The sequence below is a fragment of the Equus caballus genome, chromosome X (genome assembly GCF_041296265.1).
Source record: "Equus caballus isolate H_3958 breed thoroughbred chromosome X, TB-T2T, whole genome shotgun sequence".
NCBI classification, from domain to species: domain Eukaryota; kingdom Metazoa; phylum Chordata; class Mammalia; order Perissodactyla; family Equidae; genus Equus; species Equus caballus.
Window position 1 is genome coordinate 96824540 of NC_091715.1, and position 24022 is coordinate 96848561.

General features: G+C 37.3%; 1 protein-coding gene across 6 annotated transcripts in view; it reads left to right on the forward strand.

Annotated features, from left to right (window-relative positions):
- The window catches only part of DIAPH2 (diaphanous related formin 2), an 814964-nt gene that overhangs the window by 785307 nt on the left and 5635 nt on the right, over positions 1-24022 (forward strand). The window lies entirely within an intron of this gene.

Sequence of the window (24022 nt, forward strand, 5' to 3'; positions counted from 1 at the left end):
AGGAATAAGAAACCTTGATGAAGAGGTAATTGTTCAGAAAAAGAATTTGAGTTGAAATCAGTGAAAGGAAAGCATTTTTATAGCATTTTAAATCAGATACCCAATAGTAAGTGGCATAAAGAATACAAGCAAAATAGGTATTGCTTTCTAGTCAAGTTCTAAATACCACTATTGACGATGTACAGCTCATTCAGATTCCAGAGAATAATTGGGAACAGGGACTTTATGAAACAGAGCTCTCATTTAACTTGTTCACCTGACAGTTGGCTTTGAATTATATTTTATTACCAATCAACCTAAATTAAAATACCCAGCTCACAGCAAAACCCTGCAGACAGTGTCTCGAATACTAAAACACAGACTGTATGTAAATAACGTTAAGGTTAGGCCAAAGATTGACAAAATCAATGACAGTGAACATTAGCATGATACCAGCAGCTTTGAGCTCCTTCCGTCAAAGATGTGGAACATGATGAAATTACCCGAGAGGGTGGTGCAGTGACTTTTCTAACTTACATTTACAACTAGAAGAGCTTTCAATTGTTCATTCTTAACTATGTAGAAATCTAATGCCTTTTAATAGAGATGTGGTGTTAAACATCAAATATGTACTTGTATAGCTACATTTACATATGTTTGTGTGTCTGTATGTATATGCAAAGCCAGCCATCCATCCCAAAGTGCAACTTACCAAGGCACTAGCCCAGACAGCTGTATTCGTTTCTCCACAGGTCGTTGTATAATAAATGTGTATTTTAAGGACTTTGTGGACAGTGCATGATATAAATATATTTTGGGCCCATCAAAATGCAGATTATGGGAGACACATATTTGATTATAGGTTTTATATATAAGATCCAGTGAACTTTTCCTTACCAAAGAACTGAACTATTGAATGGTGTATTATGAAATTACAGGAGTTTTAAGCTTAACATTACTCCCTAATTACTTCTTTAAAGTGGTTATTATACAGGATCATGATCTGTCATGTTATTTCCATCTTTCTTCTTGAATATATATTATATAAAAGCATAATCATATATTATGCAATAAATGAGTGATAGAACAATTATGGTTATATATTTCATTACTTTGCATCCCATTCCTTGCTTTAAGCATCTCAGTTTCACATCTTTACTGTGCAGAGTATTTGTGACAAGTCAATTCTCTTCTCTGGAAGTCAGTGTCATCATCTACAAAATGAAGGGTTAGACTTTGCTTAAATAATCCATACATTTTCTTCCAGCTCTAGAATTCTGTGTTCCATTGATTATCCCCAAACTATTATACAAGTTCATGAGGCTCCTTTTAAAAATAAATATCTTTTGGGGCCGGTCCAGTGGTGTAGTGGTTAAGTTCACGTGCTCTGTTTCAGTGGCCTCGGGGTCGCAGGTTCAGATCCCAGGCATGGACCTACACACTGCTCATCAAGCCATGCTGTGGTGGCGTCCCGCATACACAATGGAGGAAGATTGGCACAGATGTTAGCTCAGGGCCAATCTTCCTCACCAAAATAAATAAATAAATATATATCTCTCTTTTAAAAAACACTTTATTGACCTGCATGAATTGAGAACTGATGTGGTGTCAAAAACTCCTTTTTATTTGAATCTATGATGAGGGATGGATGTGTTTGGAAATGTTTAGCCCAAGAAAAGAGAAAGTACAAGGATAAGCAGTCTTCAGGTTTATGATGAAATAGTGACTAGTTTTCATTCTCTTGGTAAAGGATAGACTGAGAGGGAGCAAACGGTACCAAATCCCGGAGTGGAGAATGTAATGGTGCATCCCAAAAATGCGATAGAAGCTGTGGATGCTTGGGGAAGGTAACCATCTGATGCAAAATATCAGCTAACCTCCCCTCTAGAGTGCTTTAAAGTCTAAAAATGAGGAGGGTGCGATCTAAAAATGAGGGGGGTGGTGCAAAGCAAGATTGGAGCTTTCTCCTAATTCAATAGGAAGGCACTTTGTGTATTTACTTATATATTTATTAATTAATTATTTTTCTGAGCTGTTTCTCCTAAGAGAAAACCTGAGACCTAGCCCGTAGAAAATTGGCATTTAAAGATAGAGACATCCTCATTGCTCCCAAAGTTAGTTTGTATGTATCAAGACGCGATGACAGACTTCCTCTACACTAACCAATTTATAATCTGAATGTGTCAGAAGCTTGTGAATTATGTTGTATCTATTATCCTTGTAATTGCAGCACATTGTATAAAAATAGACATACTTTCTTTCTAAATAATCATTAAGTACAAGTTCGAAATTGACTAAGTCACAGTTGGTGGGCACAGAGACATAGCTAACAGGTAATAATGGACTCATCCGACTAACGTCAAGTCTGAGTTTTTCTTTAATGTTCTATGGTGAAGGTCATGGGTGGGGAGTAAGGAGGACAACCCACTCAAGAAAGAACCAGTCTTAAAGTTTCCCCTTTTTTTTTTTTGTTTTCCCATAACATATTCAATTCCATTTAAATATTGCAAAAAGCTGAATTGCAAATGTTAACCTAAACATGAATAAAAAATGTTGATATTTTATTTAACCTAAAAATAGTAATTATGGATAGGCTGCTTTTATGATTATCGTATTTAAAATATATCATTTTACATTGGGAATATGGGGGATTGTCACTGTGATGTTATAATAAGAAAATTTGTTTTGAGTGCATTAAAAATACAGTAGATGATTATTGCAATATAAGGGGAGAAGTTGTTTGCTTTTGACAGTCTGTCAGGAGATGTAGCTTGGGAAGAAAAGTATGGTAGCTGCTTTATATAAAACAGTAGGAGAAGGACACAAGCTCAGAGAAATTTTTCCCAGCTGCTGTTATTAAAGAAATTCTTTTATAGAAGAGAGGCTTTTTTTCTTTCCGTTTTTGCTTCCATCTCTGAATCCTTTGCTTTCATGTGGCATGCAAAGCGTCTGTGCATGGCAGCCCGTAACTTCTGTTATTTAAACTGCCAACTGTTAAAACGGATTGAGTTGAACCAGGGGAAGAGAATAGCCCCACTGAGGCAAATGCATTTTTACACCCCTCTTTAATAAACTATTGTAAGGAATAGCTAGCAAGTTTCCCCTCAGACTTTCATCTAAAATTGTTAGATTGTAGCTGTGTGAAAGAATCATTATTGACTCCCGTCAGACAGTTTTGGAGAGGTGGCGAAGACACTCGTCTCCTGCCTTTCTGTGTGCTTTGTCAAATCAGGCACTTTGAGCAGAAGTACGAAGTGAAGGCTGATGTCGGGGAATGCCTTGAAGCAGGAACTTGTGCTCGTCTCCTGGGACTTCTTTTTTTTTTAGGAATCAGATTGGATTGTCAAATGATGGGAATATGACTGGACACAAACACGTTTATTTCAGGCTCAGCAGCCGTTACATATCATTAGTGAAAGGAGGCAAGGGGCAAAGGGGACCATTTTGATGTCACTTTCATCCTTTTTAAGGACAGATGCATTCACTGATGAGAAATAAACCGGCATCTGTAAAATTCCGGAGACCGGTCATACTTTTATGCCTTCTTTCCCTGTAGGTAAACACTAACTTTTTAATAGTCAGTAATATAAACTGAAATAATGGGTAATGTCAGAGTTGCTTTTAAGGATGTCAATTATGGAGCAACTGTGACTTATCAGAATCAGTATATTTCAGTATCAACACAGTGTAACTTTTTCTTAGGTACATACTATTGCTAATGTACCACTTTGGCTAAAGTTAATGTCAAAATCCAATATTTCAAAGGTGATATGCTTTTAATTAAGAAATGTAATTTGACCTTAACTTTCTACGTATAAAAGGCCATATTCCTTACACATCAACTCCAAAGTTAGTCCCATTTTCTGACTTTTCTTGTTCTTTATTCTGCTTGCAAAGGATCACTGTAATTGGCTTGCTCTGCAAAGTGTTTTCTTTGCCCTTCTGAACATTAGCTGTTTCAAGGATCTGAACGTATTATGTCAGGGAACACAAAATTTAACTTCAGCCGCCTCCATGTCCACGCCCACATTGCCAAATTAATGCTTTCTGTTTTGAGTACTCCAAGGCAGAGTGAAATCCCAAAGATGTAACTGGTCCCAAGGAGTAACCTAAACATGGGAACCATTCCAGGAAAGACAGAACGTATCTGTGTGCGCAGCATGGATCTTGGCCCTGCCCTACTTCCATGCATCTAACATATCCTCATAGTCATTTCTTCTGTATTGTCATTTTTTTTAAGTGAAGCACTTTTAGATGTCCCATATGGTTTAAAACAAATCAGAAATTCATGTCCTAAATGTTTCGTTAGTCAGAATAATTAAGTTGATCAGTTCTGGGAGCGGTGGAAGCAAAATAATGGGGTCAGTGAAGCAGTCAGGCCCTAATGGGAACCTGAGCTCATTCAGATATCAAATCTAATAATTGTTCTACACCTGTATGCACAGTCCCATTGAGCAAATTCACATTAAAGGTTTAGTGGAACACTTTCAATGCTGTGGTCCAAAGGGACTTGCTACTGTTTTTACAAGAAAGCACTGAATATTTTTTAGCAATATGTTTTTTGTGATGTGTTAACGAAGCTCTGTGTGTGTATGTTGGTGCCCTGTCCCTACCTAGGGAGGAAGAAAAGGGAGATCTGTACAACTAGGAATGGTTTCCTTACCGTTTAAAGATAATAAAAGTGCACTCAAGCATTTTCCACCTGGAGGCAATAATATGAGAAAACTGAACTCCCTGGATGGTGGAGGGTGAGGGGAGTTTTGTTAAATAATCTATGCAACCTACTAGAAGTGAGGATCACTTAACCCCTTCCTGTCATAAAATAATAGGGTATCAAGCGTAATTTGGGTTATTGAAGTAGAAAGCAGCAGTTAGGCATTCTGTAGTAATGCAGTGTTTCATTTCTCCTATGTCACTGTATGACTGTAGCAGCAAATTGACTGCTTTTGATTCTCCTACAAGATATCTAAGGAGAGTTGACAGGCCTAAAAAAATTTTAAAGATCTGAGGAGTGGAAAGATGAATTTAATTCTGCCCTATAATGACCGTTGAACTAACACATCTTCAATAGAACTTTCTCATTGGAGGCTTCAAAGCACACAGGAAAATTAAGAGATTTGCAGTCTATCTTGAACAACTATGAAAGACAGCTAAGGCCAGGCCTCTTTACCAAAAAAGGCAATCAAAGCTGAATTAGCTTACCTAAAGCATAGTTTTAATACACACACAGAATCTTACTCATGAATATTGCGCTCAAATATTATTGCTTTCTTTGTGGATAAACAAAAGAACATGTGCATTTGTGTATTCATTCAAAAATCATTTACTGAATGCCTGTTATATTCCAGGCACCAAGGAAACAGATGCAAATGACAGTTCTTGGCTTTCCAGAGCTCACAGTAAAGTGAGGGAGACAGATGGCACAGGGGCAGTGACAGTATAAAGCTCAAGCTGAATCTTCACAAATGAGTAGGAGTTTCGTGGGTAGGAAAACAACAAGGAAGAGAAGCATGTTTCAAGAAAGGGAACCACAATTATGGAGGCAATAGGAGAGCAGGATCAGCAGTTCAACATCACTAAAGCATAGGTAGGAGAAACTGGTAAAATGAACTGTCATGAGAGGCCTTGGACACTAAAGAGTTTCATTTTTTTATTGCATGGGTGATGAGGAGCCATTTCCAGCTTTTTCTCCAGAATCTCCTAGCCGTGTGGAAGGTTGACTGGAGAGGGTTGAGGTTTGAGGCAGGAGAGATTCAACAGGGGTCTATTATCAAGAGCCTAGGCAATGGAAGAAGGCCTGCTCTAGAGCAGTGGCAGTGGAGCTGATGAAGAAATAGGTCCAAGAATGATTCAGGAGTTAGAATTGACTGAGTTTGTCGAGCAATTGGATATGAGAGTGAAAAAAGGGAAGGGGTCTAGGGGGATGAGGTTTGGTTTTTGTTTTTGTTGTTATGACTTGGTGTATAATGGCTGTATTAGTTTGCTAGGCCTGCTGCCATAAAGTGCTACAAACTGAACAGTTTAAACAACAGAAATTTATTGTCTCATTGTTCTGGAGGATAGAGGTCTAAGATCAAGGTGTCAGCAGGGCCATGTTCCCTCTGAAGGTGCCAGAGAAGGATGTGTTGCAGGCCTCTCTCTTAGCTCCTGGTGGTGTGCTGGCAATCTTGGGCATTCCTGGGCTTGTAGAAGCATCACCCTGATCTCTGCCTTCATCTTCACATGGCGTTCTCCATTTGTGAGTGTCTGTCTCCAAATTTCTCCTCTTGATAAGGAAACAAATTATACTGGATTGGGGCCCACCCTAATGACTTTGTTTTAACTTGATTACCTCTGAAAAGACCCTGTGTCCAAATCAGGCCACATTCTGAGGTAATTGGGGTTGGGACTTCAGCGTAAGAATACAGGGGGACTCAATTCAACCCATATCATGGCCCCATTCATCCAAATAAGGAAACATGAAAAGGAGACAATAGGATCAAAGGAAAGGAGATCAGTTTGGATCTTGACTATGAGGTAGCCTTGGAACAATCAGGAGAAATATTTAGAAGGTGCTTGAAGCTGTAGCCTAGAGCCTAGGACATGTAGAATTGAGATCTGTTAGCATAAAGGAGGTAGAGTAGAGTAGTTGAAGTTTTGCAAGTGGCTGAATATACCCATGGAGAGTAGCTCATGAAAGGGAAAGGGCAAAGAATAAAACTCTGAAAATTGCTGACATATAAGGGACAAGGGAAAGAATGGTAGCTTATAAAAGAAACAGAAGAATCAGGCAAAGAGGTAATTTGAAGATTAAGAAAAGTAGTAATATACAAGCCAAGAGAGGAGGGAGTTTCATGGAAGGAATAATTGTCAACAGTATCATGTGTTACAGAGAGGTCAAGGAAAATAAAACTGAAAGAATCCTAATCCTTAAGGCGGGAATGTGATATTGATTCAGAATAGACCTATTCATAAATATGGCCATCAGGGAACATACCTTGTATTTTCAATAGAATTTCCCTCTATTTTTATTACTAGAGAAAAAAAAGAATGGATTTACTTATACAGTATAACATTTTATACTCAGAGAAATTGTACTTTTCTAAATGATCTAGTTTTTCTAATCTATAAGAAAGGATTCATTATTGGAGTATCTTTCAAAGGCAGTTAAATTATCCTGACAGAGACTCTGTTACAAGCAATACATACACATTTTCTGCCGTGGTCTTGAAATTCTGATATTTATGGTTATTGTATTGTGTGACTAGTGCTCAGAATAGGATAAAATAGAGCCTCTCAGAATGAGATTGTAATGTTGGTCAGAAGAGAGTCTTCTAAGAAAGTATCTTTCCCTTGAAGTCATTGTCTGTTTTTATGTAGCCAACATCAGAGCTCTCAGGGCTGCTAAATGTCATTTTATGTACTACTTCACAATCTAACCACACATATTATCTTTTTTCCTCAATTCCCCTAAAAACACAAAACTATCTCCAGAACCAATTTCAAAGATTCACAATTAGACCTGTAGTAAAAGAAAGTATTGAAAAGATAAGCTAGAGTTTGTACACCATATATTGTCCCAGACAAATATGTGTATGGGAACAAATGACATATTTATGTCTGTAAATCCTCATAAGAGTTTTGTTCAGAGAAAGAACCAACAGGTATATATTGAATGGCTGTTTATTATTGAGAAGGCTGAAAAAAGAAGTAGAAGATACACATTCTCTGCTATCATGGAGCTGTCATCTTAGAAAGGCAATACATGAAATGATGCTGAAAAGTGTGAAACTGGCTAAAATTAAAAGCTGAATTGTGTGGTACAAGCCAAATTTGTGCTATTGGAGTCCAGAGAGAAAGATGGATGAAGGCCACAGAGGTCACAGAGGGGGAATTTGAACTGGGCACTGAAGGATGGGTAGACTTTCACAGAGGGAAGGGAGAAGGCAGAGGTGAGCACATAAGCAAAATTCTAGAATCTGTATAGGCGTGTTCATGGAACAGTTATGAAGCCAACCTAACTAGATTCAAGGGTGAGTCATAGAGAATAGGGGAAAATCTGACTGAATAGAGTGGGGTTTGTGTAAAAGAAAAAAAAACACAGCAAAAACAGAAAGTATGTAATCCACGAATTTCTCCTTTACTTTTTTAGCTGCCACAAATTTTAGAGCCGAATTTATTATACACATATTCTAATCTCCCTGAGCTACTTCCTTTAGACTGAATCTGTTCACTTTCATCTTCATCTGCCTTATCTTGCAGTGAATTTTAATCTATGGGTCTGCCAAAGTCGTTTTGGAAGTTAACTTGTTACAATTTTTATTGTCGTTTCATCCTTTTTTCCCCCCATCATTTCAAATTAGAATTGAGCCAAGTTAGTCTTGTTTTAAATCCACGGCAGCCTTTTGAGCTGGGGAGTAAAGTCTCTTTGGGAAGACAGCTCAGAAAGGTGGGCTGGAGGATGGCTTGAATGGAGGAAAGTCTGGGTACAGCACAGAGTCTAGCCAGTGTCCTGTTTCTGAAATTTTAGAAGTAGCAAAAGGGATCTAAAGATTCATTTTAATGGGAATCTAATTCTTTTGGGTCTCTGGTAATTGAATTAAAACTATTTTTAATATATTATTACTTAAATATGGACAAATATAAAAATAGGCATAAACTCCGTATGCTTTAACAATTTTTATAAAACTATAAAACATAATAAAGAAAGTTAACATTAATTTAATGTGTCTACTAATACTAGATTTAATAGTAGAAAGAGGGGCCGGCCGCGTGGCCAAGTGGTTAAGTTCTCGCGCTCCGCTTCGGTGGCCCAGGGTTTCGCCAGTTCGGATCCTGGGCGCAGACTCAGCACCGGTCATCAGGCCATGCTGAGGTGGCATCCCACATACTACAACCAGAAGAACCTCCAACTAGAATATACAACTATGTACAGGGGGGCTTTGGGGAAAAGAAGAAGAAGAAAAAAAAAAGAAGATTGGCAACAGATGTTAGCTCAAGTGCCAATCTTTAAAAAAAAAATAGTAGAAAGATTTAGCTTAGGATCCAGTTGTATATTTTGACCTCATTAATACTAATGCAGAGAATCTCTGTTGTTGTATAAGTAGACTGAACAAAACGGTATTGATAACTTCAAGGGTTTGTCATCTCTCTTAGGATCATCAGACTCCACATTGAGTAAAACACTCTGGTATTGAGCAACTCTCTAATTCCAGTTCTAACAGGGTATCAACTTGATAATTTTGTAAACTTTCCTTGCTCACATGAAGATAAGGCTAGGATTGAAATCTTCATAATATGGATATTTAATCCACTTGTTGCTGGAATCAGGAAGAAAAAAAGTCATTCAGTGCACATTTACCCCTGTATTTACAGCTAATAAACAGTTGCACGTTGGTCCACAAAGACTACATTCCATTGTACATCCGCTCACACCTGAAGATGGTACTGTCTTCTTAGTTCCTTATATGTCCAGCTTCTATGGTGTGAAATAGTATCACACTCTGGGATGACTCAACTCTCTGAAAAATTTTCTTTACTCGTATTATTGTGAACCTTTCATTAGTTCGGTGTACCATGATATAGCTTGGTTTTCATGTAATACAAGAACAAACAAATATATATATATATCCATGAGTGATACGCTAGTTTCTTATACGGTGATGATACAGAATATACATATGTTAACATTTTCTATATAAAAATGAAAACTCAAAACTTTAAATACCTCCTGCTTTAAAGAATTATGGCCTGGTGAGCTTCATTGACTAATTTCAGAATGCAGTCAGCCCCAACATTAGGAATTGCATCGGGTAATTCATGTCTCTGATATATTGAGCTCTCTTAGAACAGAAACTTAGAACACATTAAGAAACAAAATGGGGTTCACTACTTTTTGTGTGTCTGTTCATTCTTGTCTATTTTCCTGTCAACTTTTTATTACCCTGTTGAGTGGTGCCTTTCATCACCAGGCGTGTCATGTGTTACTAGCCAGCCCATGAATTGGCTGCCCTCAAGAGGGCCACATGTCCATTGTGGTCCATTCAGTGGCCTCTGTTAGGAAAAAAAAAGAAAAAGCCTATTCATTGCTGCTTCCCTAAGTAAAAAACTACAAGCAGGACAGTTTCAGCTGGAAGTGGTGCTGGGCATGTCAGGCACAATGACCTGAGATAACTGTTTGCTCTATGAAAATATCACCTCTTTCAGGGTCATGCGAAATGCAAGTATAAGTTATATTCATTGCCTCCACTTACTCCTCAACCTTTTGCAATATGGCTTCTGCTCCCCTTATTTCACTGAAATTGTTCTCATTAAGGTCTCTAATAACCTTCATATTTCTAAAGCTGATAGTTTTCTGTCTTTATTTTACTGCATCTTTCTAGAGCATTTGATATTATTGCTTGCTCCATTTTTCAAAATATCTACTCCCTTGGCTTCCATAACGTGTGCTCTAATGTTTCATTCTGTACCTCTCTGAATATTTGCTGTCTGTTTTCTTCATGGACTCCTCTTCCTCTGCTCATCTCTTAAATATCAGTGTTTCCCAGGATTTGACCATCGGCCCACTCTTCTTCTCACTCTACATAATTTCCTGAGTGATGGCTTCAATTACCATCTATGTAATGAGTCTCCCAATTCTCTCGTACTCTTTCTAAGCCTCTCCCTTGAACCTCAGTGTTATAATATTTAAAGCCTTGCTGGACAGCTCCACTCGGCTATCTTAAAGGTATCTCCAATTTGAAAAATGCCAAACTGAGCTCATCATCTTGTTGAATACGACTGCTCTTCCCATATACCCTATCTTAGTTGATGGAACCACCATTCTCCCAAATGTAGAAGCTAGAAATTTTAGTTATCTTTCACTCCTTCTCTATTCTCCATATACAATTAATCCCTAATTCTTGTCTTGTCCCCTTGAAGCCCATCCACTGCATGATCATCAAACCATCTTACAGTTTCACTCCCTATTGCACATCTAAAGTCCGAGAGCCTTGAAATGGCATGAGACCATCTGTGATCTGGATGTTACTTCTCTAGCCTTGGAGCCCACAGTCCCCTGCTTTTAATCAACATTGATTTGCTTGTAGTCACACACGTATTATTTTTTTCTCATCTCTTCTCTCTCTTTCCTCACAATGTCTCCTTTGCCTGGAATATGCTTTTCCTCTAGGCTAATTCATCCTCATTCTTTAAGAATCAACTAGAACATTACCTTCTCTAAAAAGCCTTCCCAGAGATCCTTCCCCTAAGGCTTGGCTAAGTGCTCCTTTTCTGCGCTCTTGATTATATACCCCTATTCATAGCACTCGCTGTAACTGTATTCTAATTATCTTTATATGCTGCCTCCATTTAAGTGAGAATACCTTGAGGCAAGGGGCTGAGACATTACATTTTTGTATCAGGGGATATAATATAAACTAGATTCTAAAACTGCCTCACTGAGAACTGTGTAGCAGACTACTGAAGAAGCCCTAACACATCTCATCAGACTAATTTTTAGACCAAAAGGCCACAATCACTACGTAGTACATGCCTTGAAAGAAGAGACTGGCTCATTTATCTCTGGTACTATGCCAAGCACATAGTCAGTATTCAAGAAAGGATTGTTGAAATAAATTGCAGGCCAGGTTTTGGACAAAGGGAAATATACCTGACATAGGAAGAGACCCTGGTTATGACAACAAGGCTGTCTGTTTCCAGCGAATAGGTCTACTCAGGAAACCAAATTAAAGGTCAGCTGTCCTAGAAACAAATCTGCTGTCCTAGAAAAAGAAATGAATGACTGGTTTTACTAGATGCATCATCCAAACCAGGCTAGAATTTCTAGAAATAATCTCTTTCTCCCCTAGGGGACAAATCTGTCCAGACAATTGCAATCCTAAAGCAGAGAAGCAACAGAAAGCAGTCTGGCAACATTTCTGTGCCCACTGGATGACAATAAGACAAACAAATAAATTGCTATAAAAGATTTTCATTGCTTCCCAAAGGCATAAAAATACCCCAGCCTGTGATGACTTGTGAAATAAATAAAAAGTCAGAACCTTGATAAATTCTGATTTCCTGCCTTATCTTTGTTAAGTCTTTATTTTTACAGGCAAATCTGAGAAAGACTTTTATAAACACCTGTTTTCATCTTATCGCATTGTCCCTAAAGTGGCTAAAACATGTCATAGTCTCCATAAGAAGGCTGTCTAGACTTTAAAAAGTGTAATAAGGTCTTGATGTGGAAATCTTCGGAATGTAACTCTTATCATATCAAATGTAAAAAATGTTACACTTTATATCTGGTACCATTCTGGTCCTTTTACCTTATTGCCTCATTTAGTCCTTGTAGCTGCCCTATTAGGTAGGTCTTTAAATATTATTTTCATGTTCACAAAGGAGAAAAGAAGTTTAGGAAAGCAGAGCTACTAAGTGACCGAACCAAGATTTGAACCCGTGTGGTCATACACTGAGAACTTTGATCTTTCTGTAATACAAAATCAAGGATAACCATTAGACATAGAAGCTACTTTTTGCTTGAGGATTGTTGACCGATTCATGTGTGTGTGTGTGTGTGTGTGTGTGTGTGTTTCACGTGTATCAGAAGATTACTATGGGCCAGGTACTGGATTATCTCATTTAATCCTAACTCCCTGCAATGTAAGTACTATTATTATTCTTATTTTGCAGATGAGAAAACTAATGTTTAGAAAGGTTCATTGTGCAAATATATAAATGTGAGAGTAGCTTGTTTTATAGGAGAAACTGTGTCTAGTAATTTAATAAGTTCAAAGACTACATATTTGTCTACTTTACTCCATCGTCATACGTTGCACCAGTACAAGTGGTGGTAAGAGACTAAGGCTTAGTGCCAAGACTCCCCTCCCTACCTCCACACTGCCTGCATTAACCAGGGAGAATAACCCAGAGTGCATCGCTTGGCGAAACTGGGTCAATATCGTTTACCATCAAAGGACAGACTTTATAATTTGTCGTTTGTAGGTAACATGGTGCTGCAAAGCAAATTTTAAGTCTCGTTTGATTTTGTCCTTGAAGTAAAACTCTCCAGATGATGTACCTCCTTATCTTTCTGAATTTTTACCCATCTCTTTGGAGAGAGACAATGTCTAGGTTCACTTCTTAAGACTAGAACTTTTAGAATTTAGAATCCAAGATTCATGAAATGTATTTATTAATGACAACAGTGTATGAAGACAAATTTCTTTGTGCTCTAAAACCAGCAGATTTGTAAGCCATTTCTTTCTGATGGAGGAACATTCTATGGCCCTTATTTAAGTAGGGCAAAAATGTTACTTGATTTCCATGTTTTTTTTTTTCTTTCCATTATGCTGTACTTACTGATGGTATAATCCACAATGAATTAATTCAGAGATTATTGAGTCCCAGACTGTGCTTTCTTTAAGTTGAGAACAGTATATGCTATTTATTTGAAGACTGAAAATTTAGTATCCCACTTAGGTTGTTTCCCTAATTTGCCAAGTTAATCATGCTCAATGCAAACAATTCAGACATGGAAAAATATAAAAAAGAAGAAAATCATGTTCCCACCATTCAGAGATAACCACTGTTTTTATTGGCTTATATCCTTCCAAACTTCTAAAAATTATATTTCTTCGAAAGAAGAGTATGATATTGCCTTTTTTACTTTATAATGTGGACCTCTTTCTGTCAAGCACATATAGATCTATATATGTTAGAATGGCTACATTTAACGGCAGTGTATGCGGGTCCCATCCTTCATTTATCTAATCCCATGATGGACATATAGGCTGTTTATAGCTTTCACTGCTATAAACGATGCTGCAAAGAACACTGATGTACAGCCATCCAGATTTATCCATTTGTCTTAGAATGTGAGAAGTGGCTTTGTTCCAGTAGACTTAACAAATCAGGAAAGGTTCTTTGAGACTTCTTATAAGAGAGGTAAGTTGCTAGTGAGTAGCCATTTTTGCTCATCTATAGGCTCAGCCTGTGCTTGGGCTGTGCATAGATTGCCTTAGACACTAAAATTACAAAGGAACTTCTGTCAGTTATGAATATGACATTGAGAAGCTGTGTTTTAACTCTGTCCTAATTGCTCATATTGAAAACAACTGCTGACTGGCTTCTACCTTAAGGGACAGTTTATATTTTAAAACAATGGCACTGGCAGCTGCTAGAGTGTCTGTGATATTAACCATGCAGGTTGCCTTTGTCCATCCAACTGGTTAGATAATTAAGCACGGGCTAGCATAGGGAACACTACTAATGGGAAGCACCTGTTTATAGGCTCACACATGGTAAGTTGTAGATTAATATCTTCTCTCCTCAAAATCATAGCCATTGGTATATTTCTGTGACCCACCCCTTTGGGATATGGAGGCATCATGCAGGGGAAGGCCCGCCATTTGTGTTTACTACAGAAGCCAGCGAACTTACAGAACCCCAGACTACCTGGGGCTACTGAAGCTGTGGAGTTGGGCTAACTACTCTAAAACTTCCATCATCAGCAAGAAGTAGGTAACCCAGACCCAAGAGATAGGTTGCACGTATTAAAAACAAAAAGAATAGATATATAGTCTCTGAGTGATTAAGAAACAAAAGCAGATGACAGGCAAGTATCTTCTAGGTCAGCATATCAGCAGCAAAGCTCAGGCAGATCGCAAACAACTGCCACAGAAAATGACAGAGGATTGTCCATCATCTGATCAAAGTCAGAGAAATGGCTGACGCCTAATATTCTTAGCCATAGGGATCTCTGTCACATATGGAGGAGAAAGGCACAGAGTTGACAGGTGATACGAATGAATCGACTCTGCAGCCACAGTGCCATTTTACAGCTAGTTTATCGGCACCACCCCAAATGGTTGCTCAAGCTCTCATCTTGCTAAGTACTCTTGGCCTGCGTCACTGCAATCTATGTATGCCTTGATCAACTCTTCTGCCTCTCTTGGTAGTGCTATCTAGGCTTCAACAACAGAACCTAAGCAGATGATTCCAGAGGACCCCATTGCTGCTAGGTGTTTCTGTTTTGTTTTTCCTGGGTTCTTTGTTTGCTTTGAAACGGAACTCCTGTCTTCTCTGTAAATCATTCAGGATTGTTTTTAAAAGTATCATTAAAACTAAAATCACATGTTTATGGAAATAGCTATCACTGTGAATCTGGCCAGTCCACTGCATTTCCTTTCATTAATTTCCTCCTCTTCCTAGAAAAAAAGATTAAATATATATAGACATCCTGATTCTCCCTTTATGCATTCATTCCTTTTCATGCTCCCCAGACAGGAAAAATTTGGTATTAAATAGTCAGCAATATGAGGAACTAGAACTCACTTTTTCTAGTCAAAAATTAGCAGCTATATTTCTATTTCTTCTTGGTGAAATCCTACCTATCTTTTAAGGCCTAATTGGAATGAAGTTTTCCCTGACCCCGACTCCTGCACTCAAGGGCTGTGATTTTTCACTGCTCTGAACCTCCATTGTACTTAGACTGTAACAGACGCTGTAACAGACATATAATTAGTTCCATGTTATAGTTGTTTCTACATTTATCTTTTCCTCCATAATAACTTATAAGGGTGCCTAAATTATGGTACTCTGCAGATAGATAGTTTATGTAGAAAAATTTGTGGGTGAATGAAAGGAAGGAAGGGAGGGAGGGAGAGTTTCTTTTCCTTTCCTTATGTTAATGGCAAAGTATATCCCCTCTGTGCAAGCAGTATAGTGGAGGGTGAGTTGAGGGATCGGTTCCTGATTCATTGCTAATGATTGGATAATTACTTAATCAAAAGGACCGTTTCTAAGAAACCACTATGTGTAATCCGCTGTGATAGACATGGGAGCGGCTCTGTTATAGTTTGTGTGGTTTCTGTTGGTTTGCTCTTCAATGTAAGTTTCATATGTATATTTCACCTGGGAGCTTTTCCAACTATTTTCTAACTTTATTCCTATTTTTCTCTGTCACTTTTTCCCATATTTTCCAGATATGCAGGCATCGTTGTCAGACTTTCAACTTCATAGAGAGAAAATTTGTCTTAGGGCCCAGTTGAATTTCCTAGTAAAGCAGCAAACATAATACATGACTAATATACAAAACCAAGGACATTTAAAAAAATCTATTCACTGGCTTTGACATTGAGTCCAAAGATAATCAATAGCAAGGTCTATGGCAGTTGAAATACTGAAAGATATACTGATTTTATTTTTTTCTGAGCCATACTTTTCTAAAATCCTTTGAAATACTCAAGTTATCAATTATGTAAATGCAAGTCATTTAAAATCTCAAGAGGTTGGTAGTACATGTTATGAAAATATGTTTATGATAAATTAAACTACGTATTGCATATTTTCTACATTTGTAGCTTAATATGGATTAAGTTTTTAATGCCTTGAAGTAACATTATTGTACTATGTGGTTTTACTTTTATCACATATTTCAATCTTCCTAAAGTTGCTATAATTGAGTTTGTTTGATAATGTACCTTTATATTACTACAAGACTTGATAGTTTGCAAAATACGAGGTTCATAATAGAGATAGAAAGTAGAATTACTACCTGGCAGGGAGGATAAGAAGAAAGTGAAATAGAGAAAAGTGATTTAATCTCACTACTGCAGTTTTGTAAAATATAATTTGTTTTTCCCCTAGCGCAGCAGAGTTTCATGCTGATAACAAGCTACTGAATTAATAAATCCATTGCAACTATTGAGACTTTTCCTTTAATAACATAACGAATGCTGAGCATTAAGAAGAAAAAAGGAAAGACCATCTTTGTACAGATGTTACCTCGAGCAGATCTCCATTCCTAAGCATAGGAAAAATACCAACATCATACCCTGAGCAATATCGGTGTGAAAAGAATTTGTGCATCTCAATTAGAAGACTGTATTTTCCACACAAAAGCACACTGTTTCCTCAAACACATTTGCTTATTTTCCAATTGGAAAGACATTTAGGGCTCTATTTTGTTATCATTACATGTGCTTAACTCCAATTACAGTTAATGGGCGTTGTGTGTCTATAGTCACAGTAGCCTCTGAACTACTTTAACATTATTGCTTTCCATTACCATCTTCGTTAAAATAACTTTCATCTCTTCTGTCAACCTGAACTACCATGGTAATCTGGGTTTCTGTTTTCTTTGTGTGGATTTATTTGCATGTAATGAAGGATAGAGATTACACAACATGGCCTGTTTCTGGTGTTAAGAACATCATGATGTCATTGAGATTAGAATAGGACTAGAACTATTTAATTGTTAAATGGAGGTAATTGACTGACTTCTGGACATGCATTTTTGCACCGCACCCTGTGTATACAACTGTGTTGGAGAAAACAAAGCTCACAGTAAATTACAGTGTTTCTTTTACTTTGTTTTCTAGCCACTAATTTGGATTAAAATGGGATATTTTGTAACATAATGTGCAGTATATACCAGACTGTTGGAATAAAATAATGTGATATAGTTTAACACCAGTGGTATCTAGGGGAAGTCAAATTTGTAAAACATATTATAAAACATTAGAGAAAGTAAGGTTTACAAACTAGAAGCACTACACGACTTTGTGAATAGCCAACAAAACTATACATTTAATTGCAATTATTCAAATTTTTCACAAGGCAAAAATAATGAGAATAAGCGTATTATAAAATCTCTAGTTAGAATTAGTGATGCTCTTTTCCTTAGTGCTGGCCTTTGCTGTATTTCCAGAATAAAAGTGGTCAGCCAGCAGAAGAAGTGAACAGAAGACAGGGGATGAGGCTTGTTAAGTCTTTAAGAAAATGAGGAACCTGAGGAGAACTCTTAAAGACATCAGTAGGGACTTTAGAGTTACTTGACTCATCGGCACTCAACGACTAGACATTTGCCTAGCTTTACTAGGGTAATCTAGTTAGTACCATTGGATTTGTTTTTCAAGCTGTGTTGTTTTCAAGATGTTTTGTGATTATAGCATGATGTAGAGTTCTAAAACGTGCCCTAAAAATACGTGCTTGAAATGAAAATATAAATGACCGAGGATTATCTCCACCAGCTATTAATATTAAACACATTATGAGACTGAAATTATGAAATCAGAAGGTATTGGCACAAAAAAAAGTTGGAAAACTAGTTAGGTCAATGGAACAGAAATGTACCCTAGTATAGATAATTTAATATATGATAAAAGAAGTATCATGAATCAGTGTAGAAATTCAGGATTATTCAACAAATGGCGCTGGGACAACCCATTTCCTCTTTGCAAGAAAAAAAAGCAAGCAAACGATGTGGAAACTTAAATGTAAAAAAAGAAAAATCAAACCTTAAAGAGCAAGAAGAGATATAATTGAATGTATCTGGCTAGAAAAAGACTTCCTAAGCTTAAAAATAAAGGAACAGATGACAGTGTAAAAGACTGATAGATTTAGCTACATAAAAATAATAAAAATGAAACCATATGTTCCTACAATCCCACAACACAAGCCATGTAAACAGGCGATCAACAAACTAAGGAAAATATTTTTAATAAGTATTTCAACTGGTTACTATCTTTAATACGGAGAGTTCAAAATAAAAACAAATGCAAAAACCTAAAACCCCAATAGATTAATGAGCAATGGACATGGCCAGCGTTTAAAGGAAGAAATATAAATTGATAATTATGAAACATTCCATCTCGCTAGGATTTGAAGAAATGCAAAAAGAACAAATCAGATGACGTTAGTCACTTTTGATATTAGCACATTTTTAAAAGACTAATACCCAACAATGAGATAAGAGAGACAAATTCATATACTTACTGCCAATTAGATTTAAATTAATACAGCTATTCTAGAATACAATTTGGACTTAATTTTGCATATTTAACAATGCCACTTCCACACATGGTGTATATAAAGATATAACTATAAGGATGTTGTAGGGGAGGAAGAAATATTCCTCTACCCTGTAGGTTCTTCTGGCTGGTCTGAGAATTAAAATGACATGAGACAGAATGACAGGAGAAAATCAAAGTTTAGTAACATGTTTACATGGGAGAAACCCAGGAAAAACTGAATAACTTAGTCAAAATGGCTGAAACCAACCTGTTAAATGCCATCTTCGGCTAAAGACAAAGGAGGCTGTTGGGGGGGGGGGGGTGGTTTGGGACTTCAAAGGGAGGGCAGGCAATTCACATGGAGATGGAAAAGCAAATTTTTGGTCAACAAATGTTTGCCGTGGCTTGCAGAGATAATGGGACGTGGGAGGGACTTTGATCAAATGGGCCTTGCTGAGTTCCTCCCTGTCACCCACACCTAGTTCATATTGTACTAGAGTTCTCTATGGGGATAGCTCCTTCCTGGAACAGGCCTTCTGTCTTAAATTCTTTTAGGCAGTTCGAGGGGGGAGGTCAAACTTTCTTCCTGAGTCTTTTGTTCCTAAAAATAATCAAGCCAAACAGACATATTTTGAGGTGGCAAATTCTGCTCCCCTACAATGTTCATTGTGAGGCTTTTATAAAAAGAAATAGAAAAGATTGTAAGCAACTTAAATGTCCAGCAGTAGAGAAATGGTTAACCCAGTTGCAGTATATTTATATAATATAAAATAAAGAGTATGTGGCCATTAAAAATCATGTTTTTAATATCATATTTCAGAAATGTAATGACATGGAAAATTTCTGCAATAAAATGTTAAATGAAAAAGTAGAACACCAAATTGCATGTAGAGTTTGATCTCAATATATTGTTTTTTTTAAAAAAACACACTATTCTACTATGAGTGAAAAGAACAAATCTGGTCAACTAATAGAGCAATTGGCTGTTCTCCACCAAGAGATTGAGCCCAAGCCTAATTCAGCTGCCACCTTCCAGTCGTTTCTAGTGAGTGAGAAATGGTATCAATTCAGAATTCCGAAAACCACAGAAAAAGATATAAATCAAACAGCTTTGGAATCATGGGACACAAGGGGAAAAAAATAAGTTCATATGAGATGATCTCAGCATGACAGTCTAAAATAAATTATCTTTCTTTCATCACTATTTGGAATGCAAATAGCTACTCAGTAGACATTTCCTGAAGCAACCTAAAGTTTTCTTAGTTTTCTTAGCCTGAACTGCGTAAACCCAATCCTCTGCTCTGTTTCCTGGAAACAGTGCCTACCCGTTGATGGTCGTTCTGCCACACCATCACTTTTGAAGAGCTTTGGAGAAAACAAAGCTCACAGTAAATTACAGTGTTTCTTTTACTTTGTTTTCTAGCCACTAATTTGGATTAAAATCGGATATTTTGTAACATAATGTGCAGTATATACCAGACACACTTATTTCATGTTACCCTGCTGGGAAGGTGTAGTGCATTATGTTAGGTCCACACTGATACGTCTATATGCCTAGGAAGCACCAGGAAGGAAATAGTTCTTCCATACACAACAGATGGACACTAATCTTAGAGGGAAACGAATGATGGATGTGGCCTTTTTATCACAGTTTTTCAATCCCAACTTGACCTACTCATGCAATATACAAGATAACAGCCTTTTACCTTTGGCATACACTCACTTTGCTAGAGGATTAATTGCACATTCCCAGATTACGTATCACAGGTTTGAGGCCTTTGGTCTATCTCACATCACATTTTGTTTAAGCTTTATCTATGATATGCTTATTTCCCAGTTATTTCACTTGACAGAGTTTTCAGTAAGAAGGAAATTAGTGATGTAGATTTAGCAATGGATCTGAAACTTTGTGACATTCAGGTATTTCATGGATGATGTGCTTTGTACGTAGTTGCTGAATAAATGATTGCACGAATGAATTTTACAGCAATACAATAATGAGTTTAATCCATTCACTGCAGGACTCAGTTGGGGAGGTTTTGAGATGAATGCCGAATCAATTTATGCTTGGAAAAAGCATAAAGCTTCTTTCTCTTACGACAGTGGGAAAAGCCTTGACATTTTGACATTGGTTTGAGCTGGTTAACCTGATAGTCAGAATGTGCAGAAGCATGTTAAAGCTGGGCCATGTATTTATATTCTCTTTTGGTGACAGACTGGAATATTATTTTAGTTTTGGCCACCCTTCCTCCATAGAATGCACATTTTCACATAACTCTGTCCCTCTCTCCAACTTCTCACTATGATCAGGTCACTCTCTGTAATATTAGAATCTTTTCACCTTCGCATGGGACATATTTCAAAGACAAGTCTGATGACCAAAGAGAATCTGTTAGGGTATGCACACCCAACTATGGTGGATCTGGAAGGCAAATCTTAGGACTGACATCTCAGTCCTAACATAATCCTTGTGTTGACAAACAATAGAATCCCTTAGTGACTTCTTCGACCGTGACGATATATTAGATTCTCTAGACTTTCTTATTTAATGTATTACCTCATGCATTAAGAATATAGAAGCAGAGGAAGATTATTACAAACCATGTTCTCCCATCTTCTAATGAAATGTGTTTTCCTGTATCTCACTGCACAATATTCCCAACAAGTATACAAATATAGACAGGTGCACCCCCACCATCTTCCTCTCTTTGATTTACAAAAAGACAACAGGCGAATTGGAATGGGAAGCCACTACTTGTTAACAAAGCTATCTGTATCATCTCAGGTAAATAAATATGTTTTAAACTATTTAGACTTCTTGGATGAGAGGCCCCTATTTTTTCCCTCTAAACTATCAGTAGTGTTGGGAGAATGACTGATTAAAAAAGTAAATTTGGTTCTGTCTGGGTCTCCTGGAGCTCTCAAATCATATCACATGGGCACCCACTTCTCCCACCTATGTTTCCAAATAGGAGATGCAATCACTCTCACAATCACCTAAAGTACTCCACACCTCTGACAGCAATAATAGCTAACATTTGCTCCTTTACCATAAATTTGATGCCAACTGTGTGTCCTGACCTTATGAGGGTCAGGCCACTGATTTTTACCCATTAGTATTTAATACTATAAATATAGGAATTATATTTCAAAAACTTCAGTGATTCTCAGTCTGCTTCAAAGAAGGCATGAATTCAAGCATCAAAAGTTGTCATCATTAGATTGCAAGCTGTTAGAATGTGAAGAGAGATTTATATATACATATATCGTCTTATATGTACATATAACGTGTTATCTCTAAATTGCACTTTTGGCCTGGTCCATATAAGTCTAGAGCATAAATATATATATTTTGTACCTAAAATAGTTTTAACATAAATACAGAGAGTTGTAAATAAATCACAAAATCCAGATCAATCATTGCTGCCATTGTTTCTAATGGCATTTTTTTCATAAACAAGGCTGTATGTCGAGATTTCAAAAATATAAGTGATGACCTTTACAGAATTGCTTCCTCATCTAATTATCTCATTAACATAGGGGCTGATTAGGTACCAAAAAATTTAAGAAGAGAGAGGGAGAAGGAAGGAAAGGAAGGAGATAGGAAAGGAAGCAGTGTAGAATAATTCTCTTTTGTGTATGCCAAGAGCTGGATTTGGACCCTGAACCTGTGTTTATCCTGCCTTCCAAAAGCTTCAGTGTCCTTTCCTCAATTCATTTTGACCTGAACGTTTATTTTCTCACACAAAATGCCAGCCATAAGTTGCAGGTTGACGTGAATCCTCACAACGTATCATTTAATGCTGTAAGGCTGGGTTTTTGGACATGGTACTTATGAATCCAGTGGGCAGGGAGTGGTGATATGGGGTGCCAGTGGCATTCCTGGAGTAAGTGCACATGCCACTTGATCTTAGTGTATAGGACCACCCAGGCCCAACCCTTTTTTTGAGCTGGGACAGTCCTCTGTAAATGGTAACATCATTCTCATATATGATAGCTTTAACACTGAAGACTTAAATGCTAGCAATGCAATGGTAACCATTGTATTATAATCTCATCTTTAAATGTTTTCTAAGATGTCCCAAACCAATCTGTATGCAAACCAGTGACATCTAAGTAATAAGCCCGTTATCTCGGAATGTTATCTTCACATTTTTAGCTGAATTGTGATCCATATCACAAACTAAATAATGGATTTTTTTAATGGTATCTTTAAAAGGATACCCAAATAATCCATCACTCAGATATATCTCTGAATAGAGAAAATGCCTCTTTCTTTCTCACCTCTCAGTGATATTATTGCATTACAAGGCACTTTAAAGCTTATGGCTGGTTGCCTCAGTGCACTCATACTATGGTGTTAATGAGGCCAGGGTCACGGAGGCCAGTTAGCTTTGCTCTGTGTACTGACCACAGACTACCGGGAATCAGTCAAGAGACACTAATACAGATGAGAAAGGTACCATGGCAAAACCTCGGCACTTCTCACAGTCCATCCTCCCCAGGAGACAGGCAGGATGTGTTCCTTGGGCATCATCATCTTAGGGAGGAAATGAGTAGTAGCTTGGGAGGTCCCAACATCTACCTCTGAACAAAGCAGGCTTGACATTTAGGCATTAACTTTGCATTATAATGCCCCATCATACCATTGATTTGCTGTGTAACCTTCATCACTAAAACAGAGATAATAGGATAGAATGAAATGGGCTTACCTCCCGGGGATGTTGTGTGAATTAGCAAATTAACGAGTGTAAAGTGTTAGCATTTATGTAAGTGCTGGTGGTTGTCATTATTTCTAGGGACCTAGTCTCATTCTAAATAGAGAATCTAAGTATATTATCCTTTTGTCAGAAAGGGATTTTTACCCACATCAATTGCATTTAAGCTGAGCATAAAACAGAGGTGATAATAACATAGTAGTGATCATCGCAATGCAGAGCTGTAAACCTTTCTCCTATTAAAGCTCAAACTATTTTCAGCAACTTTCAATGCTTTTAAACTTTGCTTTCCAAGCTTTGTGCCAACAGATATCTCTACAGTGATTATTCTTCCTGTGATGGGTGAGGGGAATGGGACCTATTCATTATTCATTCCCATAATGACTATATAATGTATTGAATTTGTTTACATTATACAATCAGGCAAAGACTCAGTAGCTAGTTTGATTGCCACCTATTGCAATCCTTGTGAAAAATAAAAACTCTATTCTGCTCTGCCCCCACTGATGTCCTCTAGAGGTAGCCAACATACAGACTGAAAACTCAAAGGGAATTGAAGTGCTTTCCAAC